Source organism: Octodon degus, unplaced genomic scaffold (assembly GCF_000260255.1).
Source record: "Octodon degus isolate 3935 unplaced genomic scaffold, OctDeg1.0 scaffold00162, whole genome shotgun sequence".
Lineage (NCBI taxonomy): Eukaryota > Metazoa > Chordata > Mammalia > Rodentia > Octodontidae > Octodon > Octodon degus.
Window position 1 is genome coordinate 5,766,656 of NW_004524738.1, and position 8,333 is coordinate 5,774,988.

Consider the following 8,333-nt stretch of genomic DNA (forward strand, 5'->3'; position numbering starts at 1 on the left):
TGGGGGATTGAACCGCGGTCCCTGTGCTTTGCTGAGCTTGTTTTAAGTAGCTGCTTTAGACCACTGAGCCATCTCACCAGCCCTGTAATTTACTTTTAACTATGGCATTGAAATTTAGCAAGAAAGCCCTTGTGTTTTAATATATGATTGTACATATTGTGGGCAAGATGAAACAAATTCAGCCTTTGGATTAAAGAAATGAATGTAATGACATTTATGATTATATCTAGCCATTTATTTATAAGCAACTGAATTTTTCACTGAGAATATGAAAAGTGGTAAGCCATTTTTTATATTCTCTTCCCTAAAAGAACCACAAGACAGATGATGGATCTAAGAATTTTTCAAACTCAGTGTTGTTTTGTGGTATGGGACAAAATAAGCTTTTCTAAAATCACACACAAAGCAATCAAGTGTTATAGAAACTCACCAATATTCAGGGTTTTTTAGTTCTAATTAATACAAGATGAGATAAAACATTTTAGCTTTTTGAACATTGCATATTAAACAATACTTTAAAATGCATTTCAAACCCTACCACCTAGAAACCATAGTACATTGTATACTGGTAAACCTCTCTAAAATGTTAAGTATAAATCAAGAAACACTTCCAATTTTGACAAGTGATAGTTACTATTCATAATAGGAATTTTTTCTTATCAATTATTTCTTTCATTTTTAGTAATATATCAAATCAATTCAAATACAATGACAATATTTATAGTCTATTTGGAAAAATTTGCAATGCAACTTTTCAGTATCACTCTTATTATATTTTAATTATGTTATCATTTTAATTTTATACATGCTTCAAAACTTACATTGATGTTGCCTCACCGTTTCCCTAGCATAAACTTTTAGGTATGTAAGTTTATATAAGAACTGAAGCTGAACAAGTTGTTAAACTTTACAATATTGGGAAATTAATGGTATAAACCAAAAACATTGTGGTAATTTTAGGCTTGTTTCCCAAGACTATTTGGATCAATTAATTTAGGGAACTATAACAAAATACCAGTGACCAATAGCTAAAACTACAAACATTTCCTTCTTGCCATTTTAAAGAGTCAGAAGGCAAATTTCAAGTGCCAGGTACATTGAGTGTTTAGGAAGATCCGTCACTTACAATGTGTTCACGTGACTGTCCTCTGTACCAGTTAATGGAGGAGAAAATGTGAAAATGGTCTCTTCCTATTCCTGTACTAAATTTCTTCAATAGGAGTTGACCTTGATATCTACAAATAATTTAAATTACCCACAGAAATCTTCACATGCAGGTGCCATCACCTTGTAGAAGAGGATTTTGAATATGCCTTCTTGAAGGAAAGATTATTCAGGTCATGCAACCATTAGAGTTTTCCACAAACACCTGTACCTTTTGATTTTTACATGACACCAAAAGATTCAGCAAATAGTTTTCACAACCAGTATCTATAAGCAAAGAAGCAGAGCCAAGATGCTTAGTGTGAATATTTCAGAACAGGAATGCTTCCTTTTGTCAGTTAAATATATAGAGGTCTCATTGCTGTAGGGCTTTATTTCCAATGTTTATGTCTTCTCATATAAAAGTAGAATTCAGAGCAGTACTGGTTAGCAATAATGGTTTTCTCATGGGTTCACTGTAATAAGTAAAGTAGAGCTATGAGGGGTTTTTAAAGCACATTTCACCAGATTCTCCTCCATTGAGAAATGGCTGGGGGGCAAAAAAAGGACAGAGAGAGAGAGAGAGAGAGAGAGAGAGAGAGAGAGAGAGAGAGAGAGAGAAATGGCTGGCTGGGTGAAAGAAGTGGACAGAGTCAGGAGGAGTGATAAGATTTCTGTAGCCTTGTCTAGGTTTCTCTTTTTTTTCCTCCATGAATCAATCACAGAAACATCTAACTGCCAGTTTTCTGTTGTCATTTATGTGTTAAAGTAGTACCCTACCAGAACTTCATTTCTTGGTGACACTCTCCCACATTTCAATGTTTTTGTCCGTTTCCTCCAGACATATAGGCTGTTTGTCAGCTCTCTATTGATGGCATGATATTAATTCATTCTCCTATTGTGACTAAACAAAAATTAAATACATCAATTTACCTCAAATTAGTTTATATTGATGACAAATTAACTCCATCAGTAGTATCTGTTAAGGAAAGAAATCACGCTTTGAACCAAACAATGTTTTCTGCTGCTTGTCTCTGCAGCTTCCTCCAGATCATTTGCATTGGACCCAACTCTTCCTTCCCAACTCAATGTCACAGTAATCAGCATCTGAATTTTCTCCATGATTGGGCTCAACTCTTGTTACTTAGAGACTTTTGCAAATGACACTGAGTGCTGTGAGTTTTTAGAGGCAGAGGTAGTCTGACTGAGCTCACACAGTCCATGTTCTTGGTCCTTCTGTCTTGTCCACTTCATTACCTGTTTCTTCATGGAGCTTAGAAACCAAAGATGGCTAATAGCCACTCCATCCAAGAAAAAAAGTAGCTAAAAATACCACTCTAATTAACTTACAAATTCTAAATTACGATTATTTTAAACATTCATCATGTGTTAAGAAAAACAAATTGATTGATTAACCAGTACTAGCACTCATTAGTCTGTTTTTATATTCAGCTTTACTGCTATAAAATAAAATAGTGGCTAGATATGTACTTTATGGTAATAATAAAATAAGCATAAAGTTATCAGAACATGTTGAGCATAGATAATGACCAAGGTCATTAATTTTCCAATGTCTTTTTTATACTTACTCTTATTGGTTGATTGTAATCCATCTGTCTTGGTAATCTACTGTAAAACTGTATTTTGTTTTTAATATCTGAAGTCCTATCATCATCCCACTGCAAGCACCGTCTGGCAGTACTTCAGGGCTTTGGGAAAGTGAGAGGAAGATTAATAACTGTAGATTGTCTGAAGTGTAATTAAGGTCCTTAGAAATTTCAAAATTCAATAGCAAAGTGTTGGCTTCCCCACTGGGCTGTATGACAAATGAATCTATTTGACCACGTGGATGCCTTGCATGGAGTGATAATGAGAGAGTCGATATTCAGTGGTGACCGGGAGTAGTAGGTGAAAAATTACTTCCTTTTGTACTCTTTCTCATGGCCCTTTAGAGTCAGGCTCATAAACAGATGGATTTAGCTGCTGCAGTTGTACTGAGAACTGAGGACCAAGACTCTACTCATAGACAGAGGAAATTACTTTTTCCTAGAATTAAAAGCAAAGCAAATAAGAAAGATTGCTTCTAAAAGATGACTATAAAAAGATCATACTTTAACTGAAAAAAGCTTTTTTATCTTTAGTTCTTGCTGGACATTTAGTTCGTAATAGATTAAATTCATACTGGGCAAAGACAGTGTTTTGATTCTGGTGTATATTTATGAGCTCTAAATCACTAACCTCATATTTATCAAGTTTCCTCTGTATACCTCAGTTGCATTGAGTTCCATAGAGAAATCTGATCAATTATTTTTAGTGGCTTACCTAGGAAAGATAGTTTATTTCCTTCCCAATACCCATGTACTCCAACTTTGACACTCCAATGAACTACCACTTCTATTTCCTTGCAAGGAAAACACAAGGAAGGTAAGATAGCAGACAGATATTTCTGAGATTCAACATTATTAAGTTTAAACTCTGATCTGTCCCTCCAATCACTTCTTCAATCTTAGGCTTTATAGTAACTTCTTTTGTTGCTTTAGCCAAACATCATCTACCAGCCAGGGACATATTTTTCTTATCTGCTGTGAACATTATCTACTAATATCTAACAGTTACATCCTTCTGAGAATCAGAGAATTGCTCTCAACTGACAAAGATCAAATACATCCTGCAATGGATGGTAAATAATGTTATAATTTTGGAGGAAAAATTCAGTTTATAATTATGTATGATTTTTCCCTCTGAGTTTGCTCTTCATCAAATTTGACATTAAAAGCTCTCTATTTTTCGGTGGTATCCAACTGATACTTTACATTTCTTATTTTAAAAAGAAAGATGATAAAAATAATAAAACAGGGTTTCAAATCTGTTTAGTAGGACAGTATGCAAAGCATTCATTATTGTAAAGTTTCTCTTTAAACTTAAAGTAATAATAGTGCCCGTTCTTCATTTATTTTAGAATTATTTAAAGCACATCAAAGAAGCCTGACAGTCATGTTTAACACATTCCTGGACCCTGTCTTCATGAAAGACAGAGTTTAGTACTGGAGGAATTTATTTCATCCATGGCCAAGTGTCATCAATTTGAAAGTCACATACACCCAACACTTGGGAAGCTGATTCTTAAAGAAAATTTTGAATCCATGCAGGATGGTATAGTTAACAAATTGTGGGCCATGTCATACAGCAGTCCCTTTGTATACCTGTGGGAAGGGAAGAGGGGATGCAGGGAGGAAGTGCCAGAGCCAAAGAGGTCAAGGGAAATAAACCAGTTTGTTTTTTAATTACAAAATCAGAATGATTAAACAGAGAATTGATTGTGTCAATTGAGGTCTATAGAAATGTCAAGTAGAGATTTCGGATTGCAAAGTCCACAATAGAATAGATAATTAATTATCTTACTAGGCAGCTGAATAGAGGACACAGGTGGGGATCAGGCTAAGGGAGAAGGTTAGGAAACAGGCACTGGATGTGATTCATCTTAGAGGCCTCTGAGCTATGAAAGAGCAATTTTCACATTGGAAACAGGATAGACAGAAGCAGAGAGAGTAGTTTAAGAACAGATATATGTACCCTGGTTGTAAAAGTGTTATCGAAATCCAGGCCTTCATGAGGCATACATGATACAAATTATTGATCTTGGATGAAATAACTTTGAGTGAGGATCAAAGAATTCATGGAAAATTGTGAAATGGAACACAGAAATATGTGAAGTAACAGAAAATGAGCCGAAACACGTTTAAGAAGAAGCAATAGTGAATTGTGCTTAAGTGAAACCAACTTGGACTTGTTGAACGACTGGTATTTCTAGGAAAAGATACGTAAATATAAAAATTTTATTGATAGACAATTTAAAAGTGGAGTGAGGTTAAGTTACGGAATTAGAAAATACAGATAATCTTTTGAAAAGATAATTGATTAAATGAGAATATAAAGATTCAATTGAATAAGTAAATGGGATTAGAAGAATGTTTTGTTTGTACAATAACTATAAGATTCATAGAAGGACAAAAAGTTGCATATCTTAAAAAGCAAGTATTGGGGCCGGGGAGGTGGCTCGGTGGAATAAGCACTTCCCTGGCAAGCGCAAGGGCCTGCATTCAATGCCTGGTTCTGAAAAAGTAAAAGCAAGTATTAATTACTGTCACAACTAAGAAGTCAGATAGAGATGTGACACATCTTCCTATTTGTCTTTAATAGGAAGACATGATCTAGGATAATGAGGATAAGGGAGTAGAAGACACAGGAAGATGAATATAGTTCCTTTCAGGTATTTATTTATGATGGAATTTATTGCAGTCTCAATCTGACATATTTTATTCTCTCTAATATTTGCTACCAATGTAATGAAAGAAAGTGTTATGGTGGATTGAAGTAGCATAGTGCTGGGTGTGGGTGGCCAATCTGAAAAGTGTTACCAGCAGTATACGAGGAAAACCTTGAGAAGCCATAGAGAGACTGTTAGGGAAACTGTTGGAAGAAGTTGGGAAGCTGTTAGGGAGCTTCGGGTTCTCTTGGGCTATTCTGCTGGAGGACCTTGTCATGCTGGCTTTCCTGGTGAATTTGGCTGTTCTCATTGCAGGAGGAACTTGAGACTTCATTGTCATTGAGGATGGCTGAGGCTCATTTGGGGGAAGAGCTGGTCCTCTCTTTGAGCAATGCTTCCTGGTTGCAGAGGGATAGATGCAACTATCCCTCGCTGCTCAGCTTATGAAGCTTGTTGTATTGACTTTCTTGATGGGAACTTGGCTTCTGTCATCATTGAAAGATCTCAGGACTTCATGGTTGCCGAGGAAAAGTTGTGGTACTTTTCAGGAGAGCTCTGGTTCTTACCTTGAGCATTACTTCTGGATCCAGAGCAGATCCCTTAGACTCCTATCATAGATCCATCATTCCACTGACACAGACTTTTTAGCTTCCATCACTGACCTTGTCCCTTCCCCATGCAGATCCATGAAGTATACATGAGACATTTTCATGGACTCTAGGCCTACAGTTGGACTTGCAGGAGGCATTGTTATGGGGTCTAGAGCACCAGATGCCTAGGACTCTAGGGCATGTAGACTATTGTTGTAGGATCCAGGCCTTCAGATGGATTCTTTGGTTTTTAGTGTGGGGAAAGATTCACTTTATGTATGATTTTTTGGGTGTTTCATTATAAAACACTCTTATAATTAATTGTCCTGTATTGTATTGTTTCCATTGCAAAGTCCCAACCCAGGACAGGTATGGAGTAGAAGACTTGGAGGTACATGATGAAATTGCTGGTAGCATATTGGGGGTTAATGGTATTAATGAAAGACAGGATATTTTCTGAGCAATGTTAATCTCATGGCTATTTAAAGCGGTGACAGTTTTGGTGTTGCAACAGAGGAGCTCAAGACAATCACAGAAACCCAAGTAAGGTATGAGTAAATTAATAGCTGGATGTGTCCAGGATGTCAGAGGAGGTCAAAAAACAACATGGGAATTTTTGATGTTGATTAGAGAATTATTCAAATGAGGAACTAAATGTACTAAATATGAAAAATGGATGGCACACAAGGCTAAGAAATGAAAAATAACTGCCCATAAATCAGAGGTCCTGATAGGGAGAATTATTACAATATGAAAGACGGTTTAGAGGAAGTATGGAATTTTATAACTAGTTATTTTTCTATTTTAATTAGCTTGGTGTGAATGGCTTAGTCCGCTATTCTCACCAAGAATTATTTGCTTATATTGAGAGATGGGCTGTGGAGAGAGCTTTGTGGTCTAAGTGCCTGCCTGGAAAACACAAGATCCCAAGTTCAATCCCTGGTATCTCATGCCATGCAGCCCTCAGAACCCTGGGAGCGCCATGCCAGCTGCCTAAACCTGGCATGGTGGCGTACTTTTGTAATCCTAGCACTGAGGAGGCTGAGACAGGAGAATCACTAAGAGTCCCAGCTGCATAAAAATTTAATAAATAAGTAAATAAATATATAAATAAATGAAAATAAAATTGAGAGAAGTTCATTATAAACGAGGTAAATATTTTAAGTTTTCAAGATAGTTCAGCGGAATAAAGTGCCTTCTTAGGCAAGCTTAAGCAAGCACACAGGGACTGAGGTTCAACTTCCAGCACCACATCTGGTGCCAGGCCTGCCTCCAGGGTGGGCTGAGCTGGCCACAAAACAACAACAAAAAAGCCTTTAAAAATATCAGGCTTTGGATAGATTTCCTATTCAGATCTTCAAGACAATGAGAATGGCAGGAGATGGAGTGAAGTGAAAGGCAGTTGTCTCCAATGAACTAAGGTCTCCTTTTCCATTTGAATGAAAGTCCATGGTACCACATTTGAAATCACTTTTCAGTGTGACCCCCTTATCTTCAATATTATGTCCACTACTTGCATTGTGTACCGTACTACTGCAGTAACTTTCTAGTGGACTATGCCTTTACAAAAGGATTCACTCCAACAATATCTTCAAACTGTGACAAGTTCTTTATTATTGTGGTAAAGTGTTGTAAAATATTAATATTTATTTCCTGAAGATTTTAATTGATTTTCTTGACACATATACAATCATTACTTTGACCTTTGAGTCAATCATGTCTTTCTCACACATCTCACATTATTTTTACACTTTTTTTTTAAAAAAAACTATAGATCCATAAGCACCTTTTTAGCTCCCAGAATATGCTAAATACTTTTTTTTTTCCTGAATCTTGGTCTAGATATGCCACTTTCAGTATCTTTAATTCCTTAGTGCTTTTCTCATTGTGTTTCATCATTTATATAGATGACACATACCACCCCTTTATTATCAGTTTTATATAGTTATCCAAGTCAATACCAGACATCGTTTACCCAAGTTATCTGCTTCACTATGAAGGTTTCACGAGTACGAATCCCAACACCAATCTTTTCATGCTTTCCTCAATCAATATTTCATATATTCAAAGAGTCACAAGATAGTTTGTCTCTGACCTTTTTGGGTACACAGAAGCTACAAAATAAGACCTTCTAATTTAAATTGGAGAAGCATGTTTTAAGAGCAATTCTTGCCATTAATTTGCCATTTCCAATGTTATTTTACTCTGTTATCTAAACATTTTTTTTCTCTTGGGAGAATTAAGACAAAAGTAATCAGTGAATCAACATTTTCTTCTAAATACAGGATGCCAAGACTCAAAGTAATGTCATTTAAAATGAACCTAAGTAATAC